The 18,003-nt window shown below is 35.4% G+C and overlaps 1 protein-coding gene across 1 annotated transcript in view; it reads right to left on the bottom strand.

Annotated features, from left to right (window-relative positions):
* The window catches only part of Syt1 (synaptotagmin 1), a 525,848-nt gene that overhangs the window by 338,899 nt on the left and 168,946 nt on the right, over positions 1-18,003 (bottom strand). Inside the window, exon 3 of the mRNA XM_031349253.1 lies at positions 2,581-2,646. The gene's annotated coding sequence lies outside the window, so the exon portion shown is untranslated. The remainder of the gene's footprint in view (positions 1-2,580; positions 2,647-18,003) is intronic.

Here is an 18,003-nt window from a genome sequence, read left to right on the forward strand (position 1 = left end):
TCCCCTCCCCTCTCCTCTCCTCTCTTCTTTCCTTTGTATTTCATCTATCTATCCATCCATTTATCCACCATCACTCTCCAAATAAGTACTTTTAGTCAACATTACACATAGAAAACAATGTTGGCTAATTAGAACAGAATCCTCAGTTCTGTTGCTAGATATGAGAGCTCAAATAAAGCCTGATTCACCCTCCATGTATTAGAGGAGGCAATCAATAAAATGGGGATATTAGGCCTGGCCCTTGTAGATTTCTCCTAGCTCTGTGGGACTATCACACCACACCCCAGCTGACACATTATGAACCTCAAACCCCACCAAGGCCTAGAGCTTTGGTAACAGTGACTTAATACTTCTAATATTGAGATATTGGACTCAATGAAACTTATGAGAATAATTTTCAAATAGTATTTATTTGCAGAGCAATTCACAGAAAAACATTTTGGTTAACAACTTCTTTCTAGGAGAGTCTTTCTTAATAAAATGGAAGCTTCACACTGCATTTACCATCCCAGGAAAGTGAAGCCATTAATAAGAGTTGTACTTTGAGAGAGAACATCAACTCCCACAAGTATTTAGTGAGATTTAGCAAATCTAAAATGATATGAATAGTTCCCAAGGAGTATGCCTGAGTGTCTGAATGATTTTTTGATGTTTCTTCTCTGTTATTATCATTATCTAGTGTAATCAACGAGTGTGGACTATAATATTCTTCAGATTGTTACTGAGCACTCAGAGATAAGAGAGGGAAATTATTATTTAAAAACTATTTCAACAGCCCTTTATCTCTGAATCCTCTTTTAATCACAAAGCTTTTGTGGAATATATATGCCATGTACTTCAAACTTTTTTCTAGTAATATTTTAATTATCAGATTTTTTCTTCCCCTTAAGCTATGAACTCTAAGACAGTATTAAAGGGGTTTATATGACTCTCCTATGCTAAAATTTTTACATTTGTCTTTTAAATTTAATGTAACTAATAAGAACTTTCTTCTTTCTGATAGGATTATTTTCGTATGTATCAGGAACCAGCCAGTGCCTTTGTTTGCTGTTCTTACTTTAGTGTGTACACTGATGACTCTGACATATCAAACCTGTTAGAGAACTAGATTATACATGAAAGACACCTATCTTCTAATGTTTTAAATCAGAGTATTTTTGTCCATAAATATATTAATATACATTAATGGAATAAATTACAAGTATGAAAACACAAGTTTATATGAGATTCATGTTTATTTTTATTGTTTAGTGGTTATCTCTGAGTAACTTAATGAACACTTGCTAAGTAGAAGACACTCAAAAGCTGAGATGACTAGCTGCTCTAAGACACAAGTAATGCGCAAAGAAGAGGCACAAGCTATTTCTTGAAAACAAACTATTTTCTTTAGGATTATTCAAAATAAAGAAGTAGGTCTCCTCATAAGAATGTGAACCTTCCAAATTGTCCCTAACTAAACCTTACTGCAAATCACAAGTGAAAACACAGAGAAGATTATCAATGAACTCAAGCTGTAGATTAAATAATGGTGCATAAGTAGGGTAAGTAAAAGCAGTCATTGATAAAGTTCACAGTGAGTTACAGCTAAGGATCTGGAAAATGAAGGCATTCCTGTTGGGATCTTTGGAGAACCACAATTTCTAGCTCTTTTCAAATCAGCCATACTATTAAAGTCATATGATATAGATCATTAGTGTGGGTTTTAACATTATATCTCTATCTACTGATTTTGATATATCCACATATTCAAACTTTATAGTTGTTTGAATCTAAGTATGTTTTATGATGTCGCCAATCTATCACAAAATGATGATATCAAGATAGAGATAATTCTGGCTAATAAAAATATATTTAGAAAATGTGCCCCAGTGTGGGGGAATGCCAGGGCCTATAAGCAGGAAAGGGTGGGGTGGCAGGCATGGGGAGTGGGGAGGCAACAGGGGTTTGTTTTTGTTGTTTTTGTTTGTTTCTTTGTTTTTTAGAGGGGAAACTGGGAAGGGAGAAATTTACATGTAAATAAAGAAAATATCTAATAAAAAAAGAAAATGTTAGTGGTAGAAAGTCATAGATAAAGAAGAAAATATACTTCACAGTTAAGTCTTGAGAAAACTGGAAAGAAATATAATGAGAATAAACTAAAAATATTTAAAGCTTCTTAGATTATTATTTTATATAATTCTGTTTAATGATAGTAAATAAGCCAACCGTATTAACCTTTTAAAATTTTCTAAAACGAATACAATTTGTATCACATAAAAGTAAACTAATCACTTGTGCTTATTTCATTTTCCCAGTTCTTCCCCTTTGGAATGATTCAATGTTACTCAAACTATATGGAGTCAACCTAAATATTTCAGCACCAGAGATGTATCACACAGATTACCTGCCCATTTATCTAAGAGGATTATAGGATAAACCGTTCCAGTGGACTCCAGTGAATCGAAATTGAGTTTCAGAAGGCACCGTTTCCTTGCTACTGTGTTTTCTAATCTTAAAAATTAGGAAGGTAAATATTTGTGCAAAAGATGATCTAATTCTGCAGAAGGTCTGCTGTAATTATTTTCACATTAAAGTACTTACTGTTCTGCTGGGGTATTCTGGAGTATTTGGGGGTTTTTGTTCCGTTTGGAATCTCCTTTCTTCAATCTAAAAGAAAAAGGATACATATAATTACTTGAGATTGTCTTAAATAGAACATTAACTTTATTAATATTTCTAATTTAGATTCCTGTACTATGTCTATCTAAGTACAAAACATAACTTCATCATGAATATTTCATATGCACAATGTAGTGCAGGAGAAAATAAAACAAACGATTTGAGAATTTGATCAGGATTATGTTGATAATTTACATAGTCATTCTGTAAAATGTAAGTTAGAATATTATGCTCCTGATAGAGTGTTTTAAAAATGAAAGTAAGAAGATGGAGTGGTAAACAGGGTGAGTGGGGAGGGAACAGGGGTTTGTTTTAGTTTTTATTTTATTTTATTTTATTTTATTTTTCTTTCTTTTTTTGGGGGGGGGAGGGGAACCTGGTAAAGGAGATATTATAAATAAAGAAAACATCTAATAAAAAAATGAAAGTAAGAAAGTTTGACCACAAATCTTACTTATTTTCCTCGAGTTAGAAAACCTACAATATATCATGACTATTTTTCTATTTTCAGACCTTAATAATGGTTTAGATATCACCTAATCCTATTATAACACGTTGGATATATCTAGAAACACACATGTATACAGATATATAAACTCATCAAATATTAGGGTAAAAGTTAAGTACCCATTAATAAGTAAATATACTGTACTCAAGTTCATCTCAGAATAAGAATTTAAAGTCCTTTCTAAAAGTCAATATCAGGACTGCCTTAATGCAGTAAATAATATAATGTAATCAAGAATTTCTGACTTGGTTTGACAAGCTAGGAACTCATAAATGAAACTTTAATGGCACTTGGGATAAATGCCTGCCACTTTAAGTTCTTGTCATTTTTAGTTCTCAGAATGTGGATGTTCAAAACCAAGAAACAACAAAACATTTATAAATAGGTTCCCTATAAGCATCCTGGTCTGTTCAACGGGACGATGCGAACATCATGGTGACAGCCTCTCCCGCTCCTGGCTCATGGAGGTGATGAGTGGAACAGATCTGAAGTGACAGCTGTACCTTCCAAGCCACACTCCCTGCATCTGTTTAGTCTCCGAGGGCTGCTTTCATTTCATCTCTGCTTGAAACACAACTGTTTTCTAGTAAAATTCATGAGCTACATTGATGTTAAAAATCACTTAGATTTACCTGGTCACCTCTTAACATATGATTTCAGGCCACAGTCCATTTTATGTAAAATCTCAGTAGATTGTCCTAATACCCTGCAATATTTTATTGATGTGAAACCTAAAACAAGATTCTATGTGTATGCATGTTAAAATTGCAGTGACAAGCAGTACTTCATAAGAAACTGGAAAGTGTGATAGGAAAAAAATGCACTCTGTCAAAATACAAAATACAAGAGACGATTTCATGTTATACATACTTAACATTATTACTCACAGAGGGTCAGGCTTCTCTAGGGGATAGTGTAAAAGGATTAAACAGCTTTGGTGACTTATGCTCTCAACAGGGCTTTGGTTTCATTTTGGTTTTATATGCATATCTGTCACAAGGATAAATGGGCAAGCTTGCTCCACTGTAGGGAACAAAAGACTGTTTTACACTTAACCCATGCTCTGAATGTGGGTGTAGACAGTATTTTTATGGTGGGCAATTACAGTCTCTTTCATGTTTAAATGCCTTCTCTTTAATCCACAGGGAAAATAAAACAAAAACAGGCTGCATCATTGCTGTGGACTGATCATCATTTATCTGCATGTTGGTGGAAGTAAGGCAGAGCAAACAACTAGGTCCACTAAGATAATTTCTTGTGTTGAGACATGGCTTGGAACTTAAAAAAATAATGCCTGTTTTGCTATGTTGATATATTTTTTATAAAATGTTATATACACTCACATAAAAGAGGCCTTTTTTTTTTTTGCTATTTTCATCTATGTAGGCTTGACAAAGAAGAAAGGATACTCCCTGAATGCTATTGGTACATGTAGACAGATAGCAAGCTATCCATAACATATAGATCTTATGATGATGTACAAAATAAGACAAACCATAAATGCTTTAGACACCAGGAACACGGTAAATACTTTACTTGCTTCCCTCCCTTTTATTTAAGCAGGCAGAGAACCGTTCTTGTTATGTTGGAGATTTAAAAACAGAAGCTCTAAAGCTTTTTAAAATATGCTTGCTTTCAATAATTAACATTTAAGTACAAACATTATTTTTTAGGTATCTCAAGTCTTTGTTTTTATGTAGATATTTAATTAAGCATTCAGTAACATGGGACCCAGTTAGACAGTCACATAGAGACAGAGTTAGAACACAATATACAATCTTGCAAGGATTGTGCCATACAAATGCCATCTCTTTAGATTTACGTCAAGCAATTTACAACAGAAGCCCATCCCAATGCTTTACATGTCAAAACTGTAAAATCTTGATACATTCCCAGCCTTCTCTTTTGGACCATATCTGACAGAAATGCTAATACTCATGGCTAGGACATAGCTGTAAGGCTGAGTAGTAATGCTCTTAGCACAGATTTTTCTACTCCTAAGGGATTTGCTTAGAAATCTTTTGGCTCATGTTTGTATTCTTGGAACAAGCAGCAGCAAGCAGATATTGTTAGAAAACAGGACATTCTCCAGGTCATTAGTGACTGAGTGTATGGAAGCTTTTAGATACAGAAACAAACAAACAAATAAACAAACAAATGGAGCATATGCATGACCAGATTAGGTCCAAGATCATACTATACTATACTATAAAATACTATAAAAATAGACTGTGTCTATGCATATTTACTTACAGGAGCACACATACATACATACACACATGTACAGAGAAAGTGAGCAAGAAAACGATAATGTAAGACAGTAGTGCAAACATTTGGTGGGTCCACACAAGGGCACATGCAGACTTGAATTGTTCTTATTTTTTGTTGAGTGTAGAATAATACAGAACCAAACATGATCAATAATAGAATATAAAACTACCATATATATATGTATATATATATATCTTTGTTTGTTTGTTTGTTTGGTTTTTGGTTTTTCGAGACAGGGTTTCTCTGTGTAGCCCTGGTTGTCCTGGAACTCTGTAGACCAGGCTGGCCTCGAACTCAGAAATCTGGCTGCCTCTGCCTCCCAAGTGCTGGGATTAAAGGCACGTGCCACCACCACAAAATATATTGTCTAAAATAGAATGCCATTTTCACTACTTTTATGTTATTAAAATGAACTGTGGCTATTTTTAGTTTGTTCATTAAGTATGATTTTTGTTTTATATATAATTATAGAAGGTAAACATGTTTTTATACCGTAATAGAAAGTACAAGAGAATGCAAATTAAATAACATATCAATTGAAGGAGTAGACTAAGAAATGCTTTCTAAGTTGATCAGTGCTGGTGCACACCTTTGATCCCAGCACTCCAGAGGCAGAGGCAGAAAAATCTCTAAGTTTGATATCGCCTTTGTCTACAGAGAGAGTTCCAGGACAGCCAGGGATACACAGAGAAACCCTGTTATGAAAAGCAAAGCAAAACAAAGCAAATCAAAATAAGAAATGCTTTCTAAATAACTGCTATCATGGTGGGTACCTATGGTGCTTCTCGTAGGACCATATAAAAGGCACAAATGCTCTAATATGGATTTCGTTTGAAAAAGATTTTCCAGAATAAGAAAACTTTCCTATTTTACTCTTCCTCTTCTTTGTTTGACCATTTTTGTAGCCGTTTATGATGCTTATGCCTATCAACCTCTCCTAGTTATGATATAAACTGTTTTTTATTTGTAACAAGAGGGAAAAAGGAGGGAGTACTAATGAAGGAGCTACTTGTTTTGTTGCTATGACACTTTATTTTACAAGTCAATAAATACTAAAGCATTTGTTGGCTGTTGGTGTTACAATAATCACACTCTGGGTTCAACCATGTTTAACATTTTCATTATACTCAAAATAATTTTTTTTCAAATGGGGGATGATAATGAGGAAGAATGGAAGAGCCACTGTGTACCTTGGGAAGGAGAATAGGATTTAATTAAATGGGAAACATGGGAGAAGTTAATTGGGGCTGAGTAAAGATAAGGGCAACATTAAAGCACAAAGAAATGAAACTTTTACAAAAGATATAGCAGGACATCCCACTGCATACACCTAGGAGAGAAATCTTTGCAGAATCATAAGCAGCGGGAGCAGTAGAGTGCCCCGGGCTGCCTCGCTTGGCTTCACAACTCCTCAAACAGTTCCTGTCACATAAATAAGTGTTTGTTGAATGAACAATATTGTATATGGACAAAAGGAAAATTCTGTTTCATCTTTTGTATTTTTGATTCTTTCTCTATCCAGTGTTTGACCCTAGGCAAGCAAATCACTTCATCTAACCTGACCCCAATCTCATCATCTGTGAAATGAAAGTGGAAAAAGGTCATTCTCCAAGGTGCCTTCCAGCTTGAAACACTTCTGTATATGGTTCTGTTTATTAAAACAGTCAACTGGGAACATTTCTGTAGGAGATAATATTCTGAGGTGAGGTCTATATGAGGCAAAATGGAGAAAACAGAAAAGATGAATAATGGAGTAATCTATTCAGTTAAGTAATGAAAAATAAATCCTACTGAATGAGAGGCTTTTATGTAGGGGAGGCTTATGGTTTTTGTATGCAAGAAGTGACATTTACATGGATAACTGATAAAAATATGCAGATGAGGAACTCTTCATCTGCTGGGTTTTTTTTATTATTATTATTAGAACTAGAATGACATCATACCTTGCTTGCATCCTCATCTAGAGTCTCGAAGAATAGAAATAGTGTTTAAAGTAAGGCATCAAGCTTCTGGAGCCTAGACAAATGTTTTATACTCCATAGAACTTGGAATGCCTATTTGGAAAAGAGAGAGTTGGAGAAACTCAGGGTTTATAAAAATTCCATGGAAAGAACTCAGGCTCAGGTCTTATCTGACAGAACTTCCAACATACCCATGAAGTCTTTCTTCCTGACAGAGGCTTCCTGTATTTCCTTGTTCTTATAATTCATCTGGCCCTCCATTCTGTAGAACCATTCAACAATGCTCACAAGTAATCGCTCTATGTCCCTATTTTAGTTGTGATGTTTTTAATCTTTCCAACTAGAGTTGGTTCTTTTAAATGAGGTAGTTAAAATGAGTTGATGTCCAGTCAATATTCCATATGGATGGAGAAATAAAAAAGAATGGACTCTGAGCTCCAACATGATCAGGAATGGTGCCTGGCTTCAAACAAAAATGTCTTTCCATCATCAAACCTAATTGGTGATTTTAAGAGTCTCTATTTTGCCTTGCTAACCACTCTTCAATTCTCACACACATTTTAGTAAAGGTGAGTTCATGGTACTTATGACTTGAGGGTAAAAGGTACTCAGATATTTAATGAGTAAAGTCAAACTCATTTATAAAAGCACATGAAGATACAGCAGGATATTTGGACACTGGGGTTTGATCTATGACTGAAAGTAGGAGAAGCAGTTTCCCTAACTTTACTAGAACTGAGTATATCTTATGAGTTATGTTCAAACAAAAATCACTTCAGCAAACATATATATGGACTTGGCATTTGTATCTCTGGGTTAAGGGAGTGTTGGGATAATAGATGGGATACAAAAGAAAAGGAAGATACAGGGAAGGACTGGAAAGAACCGGTCGAAGCCCAGTGATTTGTCTTTGGCTTAGTAGTTTTTTTGTGGTTGGAGATAAAACCTGAGAGCCTCCTGTAAATCAGACAAACATTTTGCCACAAAATGCAAGCTATACTCTTATGAATAGTTTTATAAAGGATAAAAGTCCCCACATATTTTTCCATACAGTTTCAAGTTATACACACACACACACACACACACACACACACACGAGACAGACAATGGAGAAACCAGTATATGTATTCTGCTTTCTTGAGTTTCTGGATGTATGAGTAGAAAGCGTAGTGTAGCAATTATTTAGAAAAATATAGGCTGACAGAGAGGAAAATGATTCATGTAGACCTTGGTTTGCTACAAGTTCAAACCCACAGTGTTGGGGAACATAAATAAATGAGGTATTACCACACTGTATCAGGTTACTTAAGTTCTATGCTTCATCATTTGTGCTGTGAGTACAATTCAGCACCATCCCCCGTGGTGGCCAAGGTAGCAAGGTTCTAGGTCCCCCAGGACAATCCCATAGCCATAGAGGAAGAGTTTTCCTCTGCTGTACATCACAGGAACTATATGATAGAAACTATCCTCTCTGGGATTCATTGTAAGAGATGGCACGCTTAGTTTGGAAAAAAGCAAGAGTTGGAAAATTATAACTGCTACTTAAGAGAGCACACGCAGTAGGCTGCATCTGTTTATAATACCCAGCATCACAGGGATGAGGTGATGTTAGTGTTAAATATCTTGATTTACATATGAGCAAGTGAAATTCACAACTTCCTTATAGAAAGTGATGGAGCCAGGATATAAATTCAGTTCTGTCAGCATCTAAATCTAGTTGTTAAATAGCAGCACAGTCACTGTGCTTCTGTTGATGGACTTTGAGGAGGTAGAAAACCCATTTCCTAGGTCTTTGTATATCATGAATCAGGTACACCATCTTGACATATATGGACTCAGTTGTAATCATCAGTGCTTCATGTAGGAAATGTAGTCAAACTATATCTATGGATTTATTGAGATATTCTTTATAAAAGTAGTTGAATATGTTTAACATTTAAACAGTTAGAGCTTAAAAAAAATTAAAGCTTTCCAAGCAATGTGTAATATAGATACTCTTAATTTATTTTTTGAAATTATATCACTTCCTTCTTCCCTTTCTTCCCTTCAAGCCCTCCTATATTATACTATCTCAATTTCATGGCCCCTTTTAAAATTATTGTTATATAGTGTTACTTTAGTAAACTAGTATAAACCCTAACTACAGTCTAAATAGCTGTACTGACACCTACATACAAATGCAGTCTTCACCCTTATCATGGAAAGTTACTTAAAGTGACTAGCTTTTGATTTACATATGAATATCACAATTTCTAAATTAAACAGTGCTCAAATTTACAAAGCATATTATTCTCCACAGGATGATTCCATATAGACAGACAGCCTCCCCCACCCCCAGGATGTATTTACTTAGACTTAGAAGACATTTTTTCATGTTATAGTTTAACAACAGGGTATCTATTTCCATGTAGTTCCTAAAGAATCATAATAGGTTATAAACAAAACCACATGGTCACTAGGCCCACATTTTCTCAAAATTAAGAGTCAACAGGTCATGGAAAAAAAAGTTAAAATAATCATTCTAGGTATCAGTAGGTTAAAGCTTTGTAGGATGACTGGGCAAATTAAAGTCCATACTCAGCAACAGCTACACTGGACAGTCTTAGGCTGTTGGATGCTAGGAAAGGATACCCTGGTTAAGGACAAGAACCTAAGTTGTCCATTGATCTTGTCATCCCTTATTCTCCCCAATGGCAAGCTAGAGAAATTCCAATTTCTCTTCTCCAATGCAGGTCACAGAAGCAGATCACCCCTTTCCTAAAGCCAGAATACTTTAAAGCATAGGTATAAAACTGCCCTCACGGTTTTATGCCAGCCACAAAATAATACTCTGAGGTGCTTTGTTACATTTTAGGTCATAAAACTTACATCCTAAAGGGCCCAGCTGTGTGGGTGGATGAGAACTATAGGGAGGTCTTGCTTGTCTAGTACCATTGCCCCTGAGTCGATCACTATTGGACCATCCTCTCTTCTTCTAACCATATTTAAAATAGCTACCCATGCTTTACCAATCCTAAGTATAAAAGCAAATCTTTCATTCAGTGTCCTTGGGTCTTCCAAGAACTCTACTGTAAAGTTGTAAAACAATGATAAATTAAATTTGTATGGTCTTTGCCCTGTTAATCTTTCTATTGCCAGTTTATTCAACAGATTCAAATAATTAAATGTGTAGAGGAATGTTTGGACTTCCCAACAAATGGATAATAGTTCAATTCTAAGATCTCTAGAAGGAAAACAATTTAAATGTGCTTTAGTTCAATCATGTTTGGCATGGTGGTGTACATCTTTCATCTCAGCTCTTGGGAAGCAGAGTAGACTGATTTCTATGAGTTCAAGGACAGCCTGGTTTACATAGTGAGTCCTAGAAGGCCAAGCATATATAGCGATATCCTATCTCAAACAACCTCTCAAAACCAAAACAATGTGCCCACCTCCAAGATGGGAAAAAATGTTCTATCTCATATTTAGAAAGGAAGACTGTCAAAGAATGTGATGGAATTACATTCTGAACCTAGATGTGTTTCAAGTCATTGAGCAAGATGGATTTAGGATTATCCTTCAAAAAGAGAACGCATGATGCATGATAATAAAAAAGTAGGAGGACACATTCATTAAGCTGCTTGCCACATCTAAGACCCAATATGAATTGTTTGAAGTAGACACATAAATGCAGGCCTCTGAAAACTCTGTATCTATAGAATTCAGACAGGAATTTTGGGAAATTCCTATAGCTTGGGAAAAAAATGGAGACTATCAAATTAGGAAGGGGAATACAGTTTGGTCACACTAAATGTTTCTATAGAATTAGTAGATAGTTGCATGATCATCTGAGAATTGTGGCAGAGTTCAATAGAATTTCACATTAAATGCTGACAGTATTTTGCCTAGTATAAAGGAGAGGTTCAGGCTCCTTTCACCCATGAAATGAAATAATGGTGAGAATAACAACAGATCAAGTGTGGCAATAACGTGGGTGAGCTGCTTTCAAAGCCTCCACTGTCTGTTCTTTCAGATGTCTAATGTGAATGGCAACTCGTTTTCACTGACAAAAGAATATGTTCAAGAGTATCAGAGTAATTCCTACAAAACACACAGATTTTCTGGGAGATAGGACTCTATGCAGGGAGTATAATGGTCTCTGTTTTGGCTTTCTGATATAAAACTCAATGAGAAACCAACTTTCAATTTGGAGTTACAATTACTTTGGGATTATATACTTTATATCAAGAGAATTTGCTTGGTTTTGTAGTATTCAGCTGCATGATCTCATTGTCATTTTATCTTTAATTTTTAAAAATAAATTATTTTGAGCATAATTGTTTATCTACTTTTGAAACCAAGGATAACATCATCATCAACAACAAAACCCCTGCCATATAATAATTCACTTTAACAACTTTAATGAAGTCTACCACATGTGAATTTTTAACATCACAAGTAATAGTAATCCAAACTAAAACACCAAAATAATTAAATAATTATAAATGCTATCTACATTAAGAATTGCAATCTTGGTTGGCTGAGGTTGATCAGAAAATTCAGAATTTGAGATGAATACAAATCACAATCTTCTTAAAACTGGAGGTGGCTCCAGTGAAGCCAAGAATCCATTTCTTTCACAGTCAAATTTAACAACTTTTCTAGGGTACTATTCTAGGAGCTCTTTGGTATACAAAAGAGCACAAGTCATTGCTCAGATTGATACAATTAAAATCTCAACCATATACATTAACATTGATATTCATTGCTATTGTAGGTATTGTTTGATACTGTAGAAATGGAAGCTTCTCAAGAGAATATTTTTTTTCTTTTTTAAAAAATTGGATATTTGCCGGGCGGTAGGGGTGCATGCCTTTAATCCCAGCACTTGGGAGGCAGAGACTGGTGGATTTCTGAGTTCAAGGCCAGCCTGGTCTACAGAGTGAGTTCCAGGACAGCTAGGGATACACAGAGAAACCCTGTTTCGAATATCCAAAAACAAAACAAAACAAAAAAAAATGGATATTTTCTTTATTTACATTTCAAATGTTATCTCCTTTCCTGGTAGCCCCCACCCCCAACCTTTATTTCATACCCCTCCCCCTGTTTCTATGAGGGTGTTCCTCCACCCTCCCACCCACTCTGTCCTCACCACCCTCGAATTATCCTACACTGGAGCATTGAGCCTTCACAGGACCAAGGCCCACTCCTCCCATTGATGTCCAACAAGGCCATCCTCTGCTACATATGTGGCTGGAGCCATGGGTCCCTCCATGTGTATTCCTTGGTTGATGGTTCAGTCCCTGGGAGCTCTGGGGTGCCTGGTTGGTTGATATTGTTGTTCTTCCTATGGGGTTACAAACCCCTTCAGCTCCTTCAGTACTTTCTCTAACTTCTCCATTGGGAACCCTATGCTCTGTCCAATGGTTGGTTGCGAGCCTCTGCCTCTGTATATGTCAGGCTTTGGCAAAGCCTCTCAGGAGACAACTATATCAGGCTCCTATCAGCATGCACTTCTTGGCATCCACAACAGTATCTGGGTTTGGTTAATGAATATGGGATGGATCCTCAGGTGAAAGAGAACATAGTTAACTACATTCAAGTCACACTTCACAGCACATTGTCTGGCATGTTTAAAGTTCTAAATTACTGCCTGTTGAACAGAAAAAATTCTTGAAGCTCCCCATCAGTCTCCTTTCTCTACATATTAACAGGTTTCTTCACTCCTTTGGTGGCACAGCTGACTCACATCTACAATTGCACTAGACCTAACTTTAATGATCCAGATTATTTCTGTATACATAGGCCCATGGCGTTTCTCTTATAGTTCAGCTATTTAGGATATGGAGATAAGTTTTTCATGGTATGGAAATGTTTAATAAAAATTAGCAATTGAACACTTCTATTCACTAGGATTTTAGAACTATTACCATCTTTACAGTCTTGAGTCAGGAGTTTCATTTGGGAATTACTGTATTTCACATGCCTAGCTTCAAAATCAACTTCACTGGATGTTTTTTTTCTTAGTTAAACTGTCACTGTATGGATATGGAGGTAATTTTAAAATATATTTTATGACATTATTTAAGTTTATAATATATATAATCTTACATATGGATGTATAAATTCAATTCAATATTCTTTGTGATCACTTATGATAAAAGTGTTGTGGATGATATTTTCCCGAACTCATCTGCTTTTATATTAATAAAATTAAATAAGATAAAGAACCAGAATTAAGTTTGAAATGTGTTTATTATGAGAATCATATAGTAGAACTAACAAGGAAAGTCATTTGAATGGGGAGTTGGAATCAACAGACAGGTGAAGTAGAGAGTCACGCTATAAATATATGATTCTCTTGCACTTTATATAGTAGTTTACTTATAATCCTAAGTGATTATTACTGTGTTGCATAATGTTCATGTTAATTTTTTTAAAAAAAAGAAACAAGAACTAATAGAGTACATTAGCATGGGAAATCTGACTAACACATTAGGCACAATGTATTACAACTCAGAAATGAATATTTTTGGTGGTTTGAATAAGGATGGTCTCCAGAGACTCATACGCTTAATCATCAGGGAGTAGCACTATTTGAATGGTGTCTGAGGGTTTTATTACTGAGAAGAGACAACATGACTAAGGTGACTCTTATAAAAGCAAAAATTGGGGGCTGGCTTACAATTTTAGAGGTTCTGTCCATTATCATCATGGTAGGAAGCATGGCATGGTGCAGGCAGAGGTGAACTTGGTGCTGGAGGAGGAGCTGAGAGTTCTACATCTTGGTCCAAAGGCAGCCAGGAGGAGATTGCATTTCACCCTGGGTAGAGCTTGAACATAGGAGACCTCAAAGCCTACCCCCACAGTGACATACTTCTAACAAGGCCACACCTCCTATTAGTGCCATTTTCAAGCATTCAAACTCATGAGTCTATGGGGGCATTCGTATTCAAACCACTACAAAATGATTAGAAGGATTAGATTTGGTTTCTTTAGAGTAAGTATGGCCTTGTTGGAGGAAGTCTGTGACTGAAGGTGGGTTCGGCGATTTGAAAAAGCTCACAGCAGGCCCAGTGTCTCTCTCCATCTCTGCTGTCTATGAATCAGAAGTGTATCTCTCAATAGCTGCTCTAGCTCTTTATGAGCCCTCATGCTTCCCCCATTCCTTCTGCCATGGTGATCATGAATTAACCCTCTGAAACTGTAAGAAAGCCCCAAAGAAATGCTTTCTTTCATAAGAGTTAATTTGGTCATGGTATTTCCTTACAGCAATAGAAAGCTGACTAAGATTATGCCTCTTTTTAAAACTGAAAGATGGAGGCAAATTCAGGAGAAATCAATATATGTTGTTTTTATTCATTTAGCAATTTGTTCTCATTGGATTCTTTATGGTTTTTGAAAAACATTTTTGAAATTATAATTATAGGATTTCTCCCTTCCCTTTCCTCTATCCAAACCCTCCTATGTACCCTTTCCTGTTCTCCTTCAAACTCATGGCTTCAATTTGCACTAATTATTATTGTGTATGTATTTCTCTATATGATCTGTTTAGTTCGTATAATGTTACTTGTATGTCGGTTTTCAGGACTGTTTCCACTGGACACCCAGTTGATGTGCTCTCCCATGGGAAGGAGCATCTCTCCTGTTCCCAGTTTCTCTTTGTGCAGGATTGACATCAATGGGCTTTTCATTGTCCAAATTTACATGACCACTGGTGTTGTTCTTATTCAACAGTCATGTTGGTGAAACTTTATGGGTATAGCTTCCAATATTCTCAGAAGGCACATCTCATAGCAAAGTCCTTGATCACTGGCTTTAAAAACAGTTTTAATATAAGAGGAATCAATAATTGTGTCATTAAGTTGATATAATACTATCTTGATGACTTTTTTCAGTCAAATTAGTTTTTATTAAGAAAGCTTATGTAAACTATATTTTATGAGACTATATCAATCCTTAGAAATTATATCTTTGCTTATATTTATATTTTCAGTGCGGGGGATTGAACCTAACATCTTGCACATGCTAAGTAAACATTCTACTATTGAGCTACATCTGCAACCATAGATGAGTATATTTTCCTATTACATTAATAAAACACTACAGCCAAGTCAATTTACTTTAGAAGAGGGGTTATTTGGGTTCATGGTGCTAGAAGGATAAGAGTCTGTCATCATCATAGCAATGAAGCCTTTAAATAGCAGGCACTGTGGCTAAAATGACAAGTTACAAACTTATATATTGATCTGTAAGCAGAAAGCATAGAAAGTATTTTGAATGGCATAATGCTTTAGCAATGTCAAAACCCATCTCCAGTAACATACTTTCTCCAGCCATCTCACTCCTCTTAAACTTATCCAAACCAACTGAAAACCAAATATTCAATACTCAAGACTATGGGAAACATTTCATGCAAACCACTACAATGAATGTATATTCTTGACTTATACAGAGGTTATTTGTTCCTTTTGGCATATTTATAAATAAGAGCTAGGCCCAAAATTTAGATAGCAGTTGTTGGAGTGACTATACTCCAGCGACAATAATTGAAGCATATTACAATTCCAGTCACACAATATATAAATAAGGAACTCAGCCAGTCTTATCTAAATCTAGTCACTAAAGAAAACACAACAACATTTTTAAGACAAAATTAAACTATCACTCTCCAGTTATAGTGAAGTTTAAAAAAATGCTATGAAAATTATTCATGTTTCTTTTATAGAGTTCCTGCTTCTTCAAAGTGATCAATGAATTCGTCATAGGTAGGTATTCATTCAAAATACTTTGCTGATAGACTGCTTTGGGCAAGGCACTATTCAAAATGGACAACAATGGGGGCACCTCAAGGAGTCTATTTTCTAAAAAGGATTGAGAAGATGAAGTACACAGTGAGGAGGTAAAGAAACTCTTTGCTATCTCTGCTCAGGACAACTATGGTAAATATCCAATATATACCTACTAAACTCTATGGAAAAGCAAGCCATGAAGACACCTGGTCCCTGAAGGATGATGGCATCTTGAGATTGAAAGAGACATATGTTTCTTTTAGAGGTGCCATTCACTTTGAAATTATAGACCTATTACTTTTTAATATTATGCTCAATAAAACAGGTATGCTGTAGACCCAAACAAAACAGCAGACTATTTACTGATTTTTCCTAAATTGAATAGGTTTGGATACTAAACAATTTGCTTGTGTTCCAGGAGAATAAAATGGACAGAGAAATAAATTGAAAAAGTAGATATCATAGGCAGGTTTAGACTGATGTCACAGGAACCAACATGGAACAATATGCACTTCTTAAGAGAACACACTCAGAAGATTAATAGAGCAAAGCAATCTGGTAGAATGCCTTTCATTCTTCAGTTAATACATTTTTAAAAAACTTGTGCTTTCCAGGCTGGTTTCTAACCAGGTGACCCTGTCACTCATTTCTCTAGGTTTGGATTTGCAAACTCAAACAAAACAAAACAAAACAAAACACCCTCAAAACCCCCAAAACAAAAAACAAAACAACCTCCCCAAAACAAAACAAAAAACAACAAAAACAAACAAACAAACAAAAAAACCCTTGTGCTTTAACAGTGTTTAATAAATTAATTAGTACAAAAGATAGTTTAAGAATTGACTTAGTAAGTATGTAGCACTGATAATCTGTATGTAGTAAATACCTAAAAATATGGAAAGTAAGGCAGGGCTGACATGAAAAAAAAGCAGTGAGCTTAAATGTATTAAAATGGATACTGTGTACTAATTAGTAACTCAACATCTGGCTGACAACTTCTCCCTAACTCAATACCCAACCATTATCTTGATAGCACAGTTAGTTATAAAATTATCTTTGCTTCCAAAAAAGTATTAGTATAAAACTTCTTCATGCTTTGGGCAAAATACTGTTTAAAATGACATCCTTAAATATTTATTGCAGCTGTAACTAATTAATTAACTTCTAATTACCTTGTAAACTTGTATGTTCATACATTGCACATCTATATAAATAAAACTTCATCCAGGGTTCATTAGCTAGAGAATAGTATTACACGCATGGAAAATATTTTAATTACTCTAATTTTACAAGTGAGTTTAAATTAGTCACCAAGTCACAAACGCAAACATTTCTGAATCTGTATGGATAGAAGAGGGCTAAGTGTGTGTTTGGGTTTCTCTTCTCTTTTCTTCATGATTTCTGCAGCTCAACGCTAAGTTATCATACGATGTATCTACCCCAGTCCTATCACTTTCCAGACAAATTTAATCATTAAGAAGAAACTTATTTGTGCAATGTATCATACTAGCACCGTGTTGAGATTAAAAGAGCAAAGGAAAGAAAACAATTTGCATTGCCAATGCTGATGTATGGAGTCATTTTCTCAGACTCTTTCAGTGCGATCTGCAAATGCATTTAAACAGGCTATAAGGCAGAAGCAATCTCCACTACTCATAATGCACCATGGTGAGACACTGAGAAGGTCGAAAGCATCATTGAAATCTGCATGGGTAGAAATTACCCAAGAATAAGAATGAAGGCTACAACAATGGAGGACTTCAGAAGTCTCACACATCTTGCAATGCTTCCTGCACAAGGGCATCATGTTCATGTACTATTCATAGGAAGAACT

Source organism: Mastomys coucha, unplaced genomic scaffold (assembly GCF_008632895.1).
Source record: "Mastomys coucha isolate ucsf_1 unplaced genomic scaffold, UCSF_Mcou_1 pScaffold4, whole genome shotgun sequence".
Taxonomy (NCBI): Eukaryota; Metazoa; Chordata; class Mammalia; order Rodentia; family Muridae; genus Mastomys; species Mastomys coucha.